Here is a 12773-nt window from a genome sequence, read left to right as displayed (position 1 = left end):
GAAAGAATAACAATAATAGTAATGGAAAACATGATGAACAATAATAAAGATAAACAAGTAATTGAAATAATAATTGAAGAAAGATTAGAACAATACCGTAATTAAAGGCAATAGATCCGAACAATAATTAAACTAAACTAAGTATTTTAGAGAGTTTTCTAAGGTAGCTATACTAAACCTATGTAAAATAAGGCATAATATAACCTAGAGTACGAGTTTTGGTATTTATAGTAGTCATAACTGACTTAAGGAAATTTGCGGAATATTGCGGAAACTAGTGGTTCCTCGATCGAGCCAAGGTGCACTCGATCGAGGCACCAATTCCCAGATACCCCAACTCTCGACATTGCAAAGTTTATTGATTAGGTTGGTTCCTCGATCGAGTCGAGAGGTGACTCGATCGAGCATGAAGTTCCTCGATCGAGCCAAGGTTGACTCGATCGAGGCACCAATTTCCTGCTTCGCGCACTGAACTTCAAACGGCCGCCATTTCTTCGTTACTTGTCAGAAACAAGCGATTTTTGCGGCGTTGGAAATCTAAGAAGATAAGCTTTCACCTACAATTGGAATCACTTTAAAATCTGTTGTATAACTCGAGATATGGCTCTTCAATGTAGGCACTTGTAATAAGAAGCTCTTTTAATTTCTTCGTGTTTTCTTCTTAACTTCTCTTCCTTCATTCTTATGGATTCTCGTGCCATGCTTCGTGTATCCCTTCATGCTCACTCCGCGATACCCATTTCATTCCTTTGCTCCTCAAATGCATCATTCCTGCATTAAACATCAAAAGGCGGAAGTATCAACATTCTAACATAAAAGGCATGTAAATGATATAAACTAGCACGAAAACCGTATCAAAAGTAATTAAGGGGAGGCATAAATATGCATATAATTATGACTCATCAACCAACCTACATCTATTCCTCTCATGCCAGATATGGTACCAACAGGCCAAATGCACCATTATGTAAGCTTTCTGTTGTAGCTTTGAATAACTCTAATGCTGAGCTGTAAGCTTCAACTTTAACCATTGCTCCACAACTACTAGAATCTGAGAGCTATAGACACACTCTGAGAAAAGATGAGCATGGGTTTCCACTCCCCTTTCACAGAGTACACAAATGTCAGAATCACTCAGTCCACTCCCCTTTCACAGAGTACACAAAGGTCAGAATCACTCAGTCCCAGATGAAACAATTTAGCTCTAGTATTGAGAGCTTCTCTATGAATCAACCATCCAATAAAGGCCTGCTTAGGGATGTTCCACCCAGGGGCGAAGCCAGGACTAAAAGTGTGGGGTAGCGAAAATATTAAGCGTATAATTTTTCCTAGAAAAAATAGAACCCGTGAAAAAAAATGTGTTAGCAACATATAAAAATTCAAATTGTAAACGCACAATCAACAATCAAATGAACACTCGATAGTCGATACTAACTTAAAATTCTCGTTTGTAATTCACAACTTATCGTAATTTTATTTGCGACTATAATTTTGATTATATAGCTTTGTGATATAAAAAAAATGCGAAATCATTGCTATTGTAATAAATTGAAATTTTCACATTTCAATTCAACAACTTGTCTTCATTTTATTTTCGGTACACTTTTGATACTTTGCGATTTAGAAAATTTTAACCATTATAGCAAATACGGAAAAATTGAAAACAAAGTTTCTACTCACTAGTGCACAATATAAAGGATGTAACTAATTTGGAAAAAAAAACTACAATAATTAACAAATTTATTAATGGTCACGAACTAATTATTGAATTGTTGGAAAAAAAAAATTACTGACATTTTGGTTGGAAAAAAGAAAATTGATAGCATGATATGGCAAGGTTTCAAACCCAAGACTACAAGATGGAGTACCATTTGTTTTTACCGCTGTAGTACTCCCATGTTGATGCCTTATCTATGCATTTAAGTGTTATTATTCCTTAATGCATCAGATTTGGGGTAGCAAATATGATCGTCAAAACTGATTTTTTTTTCTTTGGGGTAGCGGCTGCTACCCCTTGCCACCTACTGTCTTCGCCCCTGGTTCCACCTATCCCAAACAACCTTACTCCACTGGACAGAGGGGTGTGGTCCCCTAAGCCACTGGTAATCTGAACTGACAGAATAACCTCTAGTGGCTACCACCCAATGGTTATCCTAAAAACCGCCTGCCAACACATCTCTCACTTTACAAACATTTCTCTAGTTCCAATTAGAATCCAGAGAAGGTTGATAATCACTTCAGTCTCTTCCTTTCAGATAGACATGATCTATCCACAGAACCCACAAACGATCAGCTTTTGTGTATATCCAATTCACCAATTTCCGAATAGTTGCTATATTCCACACCCCTGCTGCATGAATTCCTAGACCACCTTCTTGCTTAGGACAACATACTTTATCCCATGCCACAAGAGGTGTCCTATGATAAACCTCATCACTACTCCATAAACATGATTATTATTATTAGTAATTGAATTTAATAACTTTAACATCTACTTAATTTACTAAATTTGTTTTAAATCTTAAGAAATCTACTGTTATTAGGAAAAAAAAATTATTAGAAATTGAATATAATAACTTTAATATCTACTTATATTAGGATAATTATTAAATTTGTTTTAAATCTTAGAAATCTAGTTTTATTAGCAGAAATTTTTTATTAGGATAATTTTACTAAAAAAGTTAGACTCTCTAATATCGCTCGAAAAGTTCCTGCTTTATATATATATATATATATATATATTGATTGATTATTGTTTACCAATCAAGTTGTAAGAGCTTTGTGTTAAGTATGGTATTGAACTTTTATTTTAGCCGCATTTTTTAGAGAGAAAATTTTAAAAACATACCTAGTGAGAGAACCTAACTAGAAAAAAAACACTAAAATAAATTTTAAGATGCTAATTAATTCCACTAATATTTATACGAAATTCCAATAATATTTATATGGAAGAGGTCACTTTAAACCACACTAAAATAAACTTGTGTTGATAGTTATGCATCACTATTATTTGCATAGTGAGGTTATAGGGTCGGGTTGGGGTTAAGCATTTGGGGTGTTGCACGCGAGTTACTCAATTCTGATCTTTTTTTTTATCTTAATTACAAAAGTTACGTTTTTGCTTCAAATCATCGAACTTTGATTGTTCTAAACATATTAAGGTCATGTTTAATAAACGATGTTTTGGGTGGATTTTGCGCAGGGCGAAATCAGGTCAGGGTAAACTTGTGTAAGGTTAACTAGCTCTAGATAGTCTATTGGTCAGGTCGTCAGGGTACAATAATAAGCTGTAAATGAAATAACAACAATAATAATAAGACAAGCAATTTTGTACGTGGAAAACCCTTGAATGAGAAAAAAACCACGGGCACCAAGCCAGGAGAGAATTTCACTATGTAATTTGGGAGAATAATTATATGATTATAACAATGCTTATTACTTTCTATGTATTGCGTATGCTTCTTCTTGCTTGTGTGTGAGATCCCTCCAATATTTCCAAAGTGTTCCTTATATAGGCTTCCATCTTGAACGGCTGCTTGATGTGGTACTAAATGCGGATTATTCTTCATAATTACCAGTAATAATTGCCAATTATTTCTCCCTTAATTACTGCATTTACTGCGAAATCTTCACACTTTAATGTTGCGTATACAATTCCTTTATAATACGCGTATATGGTCTAATATCGTCCTGATATTTTGACCGTTGTCCTCTCCATGGCCTGGTGCCTATCTTCATGTGCCCTGATAGCCTGACAGCCTGGCAGTCAGGTTTAGATGAGATACTGATCAGGAAGGTTTGCGGATTTCCAGGCCTAACAAACGGCAAATTGATAACTTTTGGACATATTTAATACTTTTAGCATGTTTGACTAAACAATTTACGAATTGAGTGTTTGGTAAATAGAATATTGAAACAATAGATTAAAACTCAGTCTACTGTTTTGCAATATGTTGCTATACGTGGCATATTCATTTTGTAGACTTTTAAAAGAGAAACAATCAACTATTTTAGACATAGATCGAATACTTTATCAAACTAAACTTGTTGATTGTCAAACGCTTTTACAAAATTCGCTTAATGGAATATACGAGTCAACCTTGTTAATTGACTTGTTACAATGTTGAAGGAATGCCTTATGTTGGATAAAAGACGGGTTTAGTGCGTTGATTTCATTGTGTGATGGAGTATTGGAGTTTGATGTATTGAATAAGAGAAGAGAAGAGAAGATGGAGCTTGTGATTGGCCCGTAGGAGAAGCCCAATAAGCACGTACACGGAGCATATGTGAGAGCTGGGAGAGCCATGGGCGAGAGATGGACGAGCGCGCACTGATCAGATTCGCGAAGAGCAGGGTAGGAGAGTAGCCCACCCCTAGGGCGAGCCGCCTGATCCTGGGCTAGCCGCCCAGCGCTGAAGACGAAGACGGACTGAAACGTGATTTCGGGTTTCCTTGCTTGGTTTTAATAAAAGACCTATTTATTTTAGTTATTAGTTTCTATCATTCCATTATTCCATTCGACAATTAAGTTGTATTTGGGGAAAAAACTCAAGAACCCTATTATTATTTGTCTTTTGCAAACTATGAGGAACTAATCTTGGCCTCCCTTTTCGATTAAAGGTACTTTGAAGCTACTTGTTAATCAATTGTGAGACCGTCTTAATCCTTTATTTTATACTTGAGTATTATTCTCTGTTCCAATTATATGATTGTTGTATGTTTAATTGATTTGGCCTATTTATTAATTCATATGATTCAATTGCAATTCTATGTGCTTGAATCCGTAATTGTTCAATTCACTAGATAAAGTTGCGACCTTAATCCAATTACCTAAGGAACATTTAAAACTCTTGTTTTACAATGGGATACTCATGGAAGAAATTAGGATTAGTGGTCGACGATCAATTGTTAACTAGTAGTGGATAAACCTTGACTCGGGACCTTTTAGCCATCTGAATTCATCTCATTTATTTATCGTTTTGTCTTATTAGTTCATTAGTTATAATCAATCAACCAAACACCCCCCCCCCCTCTTGTTATTTGTACTCTATATTATTACACATTTATTTATATCGCCTTCCCAGCGGATTCAACACCCGACTTACCTCTACTATATAGTTTAGATAATAGGACTTTATTATATATCTTTGGGAGCATACGACTTCAACTCACCAAATTTTGTGCTTTCCTACTTGCAAATTGTGAGATGTCACAAGTTTGTGATGAAAAATATACTCTCATAATTTCATGCTATAATTAGTGCCAAATTTATTAATACTAGATTTTGTACTATAATCTAACTTTACAAAAAGAGCTATACTGCATAAGTGACTGACAACCCACTAGAGCAAATGACTAAGAAAGTGAGAATACAGAAAGAAAGAGAGGTTGGTGGAAGTGAACAGGAGACAGTTTTGTCGGTTGCCGGTTACTTATTAGCATTTGTGTTACTTGCACGAAATTTACAAGCAACAAGTAAATATGTTTGAGACCATAAACAAAATATACTTATCCTCTTCCCTGATTGGTTTGTCGTACAGTTGGTGGGTCCCATGTCCGTACGATTCTACCTGGCTTTGTCCAATCAGAACTCAGCACGACTCACTATATGCTTCTTGCACGTGACGTCGCTCTTGCTTTTGCGCTTCTGTTTATGCCTCCCACAACCTCTTTCACTTTTCTTTCTTTCCCTTACTTTCTGCGGAATACTCTTCTCAAATACAAAAATATCCATTTTAAGAGTAAACCAAGTCAAAACTCTCTCCATTCGAATCATTTATTTGTGTTTGGGCTAAAATTTGCACCTTAGCCTAATAAGAGGCAAGCCCACTTAGTTTCGTCTGAAGAGCTGGGCCGTGGAGGTAGGTCAATCACAAGAAGCCCAAAAGCAGGTGGAATCCGCCTAAGGAGTTGGGCCGAGAAACATGCGACAGTGGAAAGGCCCGCTGACAAAGGAATCCCGTGTGTTGGAAAAAAAAGATTGAACATGTGAGAGGATCCGAACGCCTGGAACGAGCTATCTTAGGCTGTTAGAGCCCCAGATGCTAGAAAGAGAGAAAGACTATCCTCGATGTGGTATGTGACATAAAATCTTTTTACAAGGATCTAAATCAGTATCGATCCGGAATGAAATGGTTGGTCAACAGATAGGTAACGCGCGAGATCTTCCAAGACCTTTTTTGTTTGAGTCCCCTTATAGTATATGGTCAAGCATGATGAGACTAGGGACGAGATTTTGGCAACAAAAATCAAAAGTCTTCAAGGAGATCTTAGGGGGAATTCAGGGAGATTAGGGAGAATGAAGGAGGAAGACTCGTTTATGGAAACAGTTGTGATAGGAGTAATATTCCTTACCATAAACGAGGTAGGACATATCTAGGGTTCCTACCCTATAAATAGCCAAAGGAGCAATCAAGAAAGGGCATTCAAGATCTCACGTATACACGCAACATATTGTGTTAGCTAGATTTACATTCCGTCTCCATTGTACTCATTCTCATATTAACGAGCTAGTGCAATCCTTGGAAGGGTACCGTCCCTTCCCGCGGCCGTTTCCCACATTGGGTTTTCCGCGTCACCAAATCTCACATGTCAACCTCTATTTACATATCTACTTCCTTTATTTACATTAAACACAAACATACAATCAATAAGCAACTAGTAAGATCGCATTGACCCTGCATAACCTAATTCGGTAAAAAATACCAAAATAGTTTGGCGCCCACCGTGGGGCATTGTGGTCGTCAATCGCTGATTACTCAGACATATAATGGACAAGCAAACGTCAACAGCCGTGTCAGGGAGCGGTCAGCCGTCGATACCACCCAATCCGATTCGAGAATCCAAAGATCGCTATCACCGCGAAACTCGAGCCCCCGGACACACTCCAAGAACCACATCCAGGGCGAAAGTCACTCTGCCTCCAAGAACTCCTGTTGTGGCGGCTCAACTTAGATCAGACAAGGGCAAAACAAGTTCAGGTCTTACCCCACCATCCAGTCCAACACAAACCCTGCTCAGTGGTATGGAGAATCTTCAAAAGGTCATGGAAGATGTGCGAGAGGACCAGAAAAAGGCAGAAGCTGAAGCAAGGAGGAGGGATAGGGAACTCTAGGCGCAGATAAACTTTTTAAAGCGGCGAAACAGACACACCGGCAAGCACGGGGGGGGTGAAGGTCGGGCCCCGGTAGTAGATCTTATCCGGGGGGCATCAAGCAGCAGGAGTCACCTTCGACGGATACCAGCCGAGTTGGTAACAACACGGGATCTAACAGCAGTGTCAACAGGAGAAATGATAACCCCACAAGGGCTAGAATACCTCATACCAGACAACTGGCAGCCAGCCAACCGCGTGGAAGTACAACCAGGTAACCTTCCAATTGATAATAACTTCGTAGTAACTAACCAGACACCTGGTGCAGGATCCGCAAGTAGCCCGCAGGTAAGTTGGCATCAAGGAACGCTCGTGACCTCAACCCCATCAGCTACCACGCCGCATCAGAACCTTCAAGAGTTCGGGCCAGGAAGCAGCACTCCAAATCAGCAGGTAGCAGACAAACGGATCTCGGACTCAAGAAGCCTGACCAATCAGCAATACCTGGAACTAAGGGAGATGCTGAGTGGGGTCCCAGGATTGCCACCTCCACTTGAGAAGGCGGCACCCGACAGTTATGCTGACTCGCCATTTGTGGATGCCATATCCATTGTTGCCATGCCAAAGGGATTCACAAATCCAAACATGCCTCTCTTTGATGGCACTACAGATCCCTTTGACCACATGAGCCAGTACAAGCAGAAAATGATGACAGTGACGACTGTAGGACATGTGAAAGAAGCATGTATGTTTAAGGGGTTTGGATCCACACTGTCGGGGCCAACACTCCGATGGTTCGTAAGTTTGCCTAACATGTCAATATCCACGTTTGCCGACCTGGTAAACGCATTCATTCAGCAATTTTCAAGCAGCCGGAAGCCGCAGAAGCACGCAAGATATATGTACAGAATTGTCCAGGGAGTTGGTGAGACCATTGGAGAATACAACACTAGATTCAACATTGAGAAGGTGGCAGTACGGGAATGTGACGTGTCAACAGCAGTGGAAGCCTTCAGAAGGGGCCTACACCATGAATCTGACCTATATAAGCAGTTAACTATGCAATCTTGTCATAGCTTTGAGGCGGTGCAAGATAAAGCAGCAGCTGTGATCAAATTGGAAGAAGATATCTTGGCCAGAGCCAGCATACCAAGTATACCAAGCGTATCCAGCACATCAGCCATGGAGAAGTCAGGTAGAAGGCAACCCACTACCAAAAAGGATGAAAGATATAGGCCGTATGGAAGGGGAGTTAACAGGGTCGACAACAGAGAAGAGAATCAGCAACTCCCCACACTGGCAGAATATGGATTCACAACTGGCGTCGGAGGAATCCTGAAAGCACTCAGAGAGATGGGAGACGGGGTAAGATGGTCGAGGCCACCGGTAGAAGGACAGGCATGGCGAAAGGACAGTAAGAAGAAATGTGAGTTCCATCGTGACATCGGGCATAACACGGAGGATTGTTACACACTACGTAGGGAGATCAGACGCCTGTATGAGCAGGGAGAACTGAGCCACCTTTCACCACGTGGGGGCAAGAAGCGGGATAAGGTAGGCTCCGCAAAGCCTGCAGCTCCACCCACATGCACCAAGATAATAAACGTGATAACAGGCGGCTCAGACTTAAGCGGATTGACATATTCAGCAGCCAAAAGGTGTGCCACTAAGACTAAAGGAGATGGACCAGAAACGTCTTGCATGATCTCTCACAGTGACCTACCTGCTGTAGCTTTCGACGAAGGGGATGTGCATGACGGACAGGAACATCACGATGCACTTATCATAACTCTGTCGATGGCCAACTGCACAGTCAAAAAAGTCTTGGTGGACACTGGCAGCTCGATCAACTTGATCATGCTAAAAACTATAGAAAACATGGGGTTCAGCGAGAAGGATTTGCAGAAGAAGACTATCCCGCTGGTAGGATTCAGTGAAGAGACAGCCAACTCATTGGGCGAGATAGTGATCCCAACCTAGCAAGCCTAACAATACTCAGAATCCTCTTGGAGTTCTGATGATCACAGATGAAGAATCCACCTTGTATTGTTCACACCTCATTTCTCCAGTCGAGGATGAGATTCATGCACTAGAAGATGAAAGGAGTCATTCCACCATTTCTCCTACCATTGCCGATTTTATCGCGTGTGCAAAGGGTGTAAGTAGCCAAGTTTCAGAACTGGAAGCCATAGTGGCGTCCCTACGTGATCCAAGCACCATACCCAAAGAAAACATGCCGTTGGCTCCAACTCTATCTCAAGAATCTACAATGCAAGAGGTAATCGAGGTAGTTGACAATCTAGTCGAGCAAATAATCAGTCTAGAAGCTAAAATCATCAGGTTGAAAGAGCACAATATCGTCAACGGAATATGGGCAGACGACTGTAGATACCCAGTATCTGCTGAGACTCCAACAAACACCCGATGATTATTGGACTATAACATGCTTTGGAATCGCGGCGTTTGATCGACAGTTTGTGTACAACTTTACGTCGGAAAAGTTAAAACGATTTCGAAAATAAAACATTTCAAAAGTACCTGGAGTGTTTAATGCACGACGACGGTGTCGCAATAACACTAACTAAAGTCAAAACCGACACCGGACCAAAAATCGACTCAAAAATTCAAATCCCGACTCCAACAACGAGTCAAATCGAGTCAACCACCAAAAACAAAACATACAAAGCCTTCTATGTTGGAGCTTGTGGCCTCCACAAATTAGTGTGATAACATTTGTAAATCTCTTACACGTTCACAAGGGTATACTTAGTATTTTAATCAGTTGATTAACGATTACCTAATAACGGTTGGCTTGCTAGAGAGTTTGACGTTATTATCATACAGATGGCGGTGATCAACTGGTCCCTAAAGGTCACACCTATAGGATGTGTTTGAGAGATGTGGTTATAGAAATATAATCATATTGATGCCTTATATGACTAAACAGTTAGTCAATGTGTTGATGAGACAATTATTTAATGAAGATTAAATAATATTAGTTGAGACGAATTAACTGTCAATTCGTAAATTGAATATAATAAGTTATATTTAATTAATGTATATTATGTTAGCTTGGATGAATTAATATGTTAATTCATAATTAAATGTAATCGGTTATATTTAATCAACAAGATGAATGTGTCATAGTGGTAATAGTAAGGGTACTCAAACCAAGAGGTTATGGGTTCGATCCTCACTAGATGACAATTTGTATTTAACACATTTTTACATTTTTGCCAAAACCGAAAATAAGGAAATATTATTCCTTGTTATTTCGGTATTATGGGCCGAAATAGAGGAAGAAACATTCTACCCTATTTCTCTTCTCATACACGGTTAAAGGGAAGAGAGAGGAGAATTTTTCTGACCTAATTCTTTTTCCCCATTCTTGCCTCTCATCTAAAAACACAAAAAAACGATAAACCCTAATTTAATTTACTGAAATTTGGGGATCGATTCTAGCAACAAGTTAAGGGCATTTCTCATATCGTCTTGGGTGCAACTAATAGGCGAATATCATTGCGATATTGTTCTTCGGCCGAATTTGCTAGGACCGAAGGTTATTTCTTAATCCTTTACGATCTTGTTTATGCATTTTATTTTATGACTAGTAATTCATCATGTTATAATTCGTTATAGTCCTTAAATTAAAGGGATGCATACAGATAAATCCCACATTCTATACTAAGATTTTTCGGATTTATGAATGGTCAAGTACCAAACATGTGACTACAAATCCTAGGATAGAACAAATCATGATTGCACTTGTGTGAAAGTGACAGGGCAACTCGAAGGCCCGCGACGTGGCTTGCGCCTCTTTGAGCAGCCCAGGTGGCCACGTCGCTCAAAACTCACACAACCACTCATTTTCCTATAAATACCCCTCAAATGCCCCCATTTGAGAACTTACGCGAGTGTCCGCCCCCTCTTTTCTCCCTTAAAATTCTTGACTCGACTTCTGAAGTCACAATCCGACGCGTATTTACGACCTACCGATCGTAAATACAAGCCTTATACATTGTTTGGTACCGCCATCGTGCATTAAATCACGTGACCGATCACTTCGACCACTACACCGTCACTAATCTTAATAAAACACTCTTTTTACTTACCAAAACGGTTTTAAACCGAGTCTTTTCCGACAAAACGAGTTGTTACACTTACGTTGGTTTCTCGCCAAAACCAAACATGTAAGTATGAGGGTGTAAAAATCCTTCTTTTATCATGTCTTCATTTGTTTTATGATTATAGCATGCTAAAACATGCATAACACAATCCAAAACATGGGATAAACGAGCCAAAACTGAGTTTTGGCCTGAGGCGGAAGCCTCTTATTGTGCACATAGGCTCGCGCCTCAATGGGGTGCCCAGGTTAGAACTCAACCGTGTTTGTTCTCGTCTTTCCCCTTTAATCCATTTTCATATTTGTAATCGGTTTTTACCATTTCAAATATTTTCAAACCTTTTTTATTTTATTTTATTTGTTTTTATCCATAAAACATTTTTCACTCTTGGTTCCTCATACCATGACGGTTAAATCCGTGTTTCGGTGATAATATTTGGTTAATAACATTTAAAAGGTATTTAAAGCCTTTTATTTCATTTCTTTACATTTTGGGAGGTATTTTAAAGCCTTTCATCATTTCTTTACATTTTCAAAACAAGCATATTAGTCACCAACGCAAAGTCATCCTTGGTTCGACATACCATGCCGGATTTTAACCCGGGTACGATGATGAGTATCGACTAGTTATATTCAAATGAACTTAAAACAATTAGTTCATAATTATTTTCAAAACTATTAATGTCAAGCTTGTCAAGTCGAACCTGACACCGAATATCATCAAAATAATGACGATTATTCAAGTCCCGTTCTTCAAATCAACAAATACGGTCTAAACGACCCTTTCAAACCAAATCGGGTCAAATACCCATTTTTCAATACGTTTTATAAACGTTTTTCAAATGGTCAGAGCACGGCATATAACCGTTGACTGACCCGCGCCTAAACAGGCATTTTCTTTCTTATTTTCAAAACCAGGGGAGGCCCCCTTACATCGCCAGCATGCTCGCGCCTCATATAGCCGCCTGGCACAAGGCCTGTTCCCTTTCCAGCATTAGTCTAGGACGATCGCGACTTCGATTAGCCTGGATATAGGACGGATCAGATGACTATTTGCTCATTCGAAAATCATGTTTTCAAAATGCTCTACTAAGACAAATGGATCACGTTATGCACCATAAACCTAATACGGTGAAGGGGATGTTTAATTTCCGTCTTGCATGCAAATCAACCATTAATCCAACTTGACATCTTATACTTGATACTTGGATTAAATCAACCAACTTAGAAAGCTCTCACATGTTAGGTTTAAATTATTGGATGCGCATTCATGTATTTAAACCGTTTTATCAACTTTTGCATTCAACCAACCAAGATCGATCAGTAGAGGCCGCTACCACGGGCGGGATTGGGTGTCTGATTAAAGGGCTTCCCAATACATACCTTCACCTCTTACTCAGAAACTTTGGATAGTGGACGACCTTATCCAGGGCGTACGAGAGTCATTCTAGAGATAGGATGCTAAAGAGGGACGATTCCTTATCTTTAGTACCTATGTCAAACACTGCTTTGTGCTTCGTTTGACCGAGGTATAAAGTGGATTCGAACGGGTTACAA

The sequence above is a fragment of the Silene latifolia genome, chromosome 4 (assembly GCF_048544455.1).
Source record: "Silene latifolia isolate original U9 population chromosome 4, ASM4854445v1, whole genome shotgun sequence".
Lineage (NCBI taxonomy): Eukaryota > Viridiplantae > Streptophyta > Magnoliopsida > Caryophyllales > Caryophyllaceae > Silene > Silene latifolia.
Note: the sequence above shows the minus strand (reverse complement) of the source record.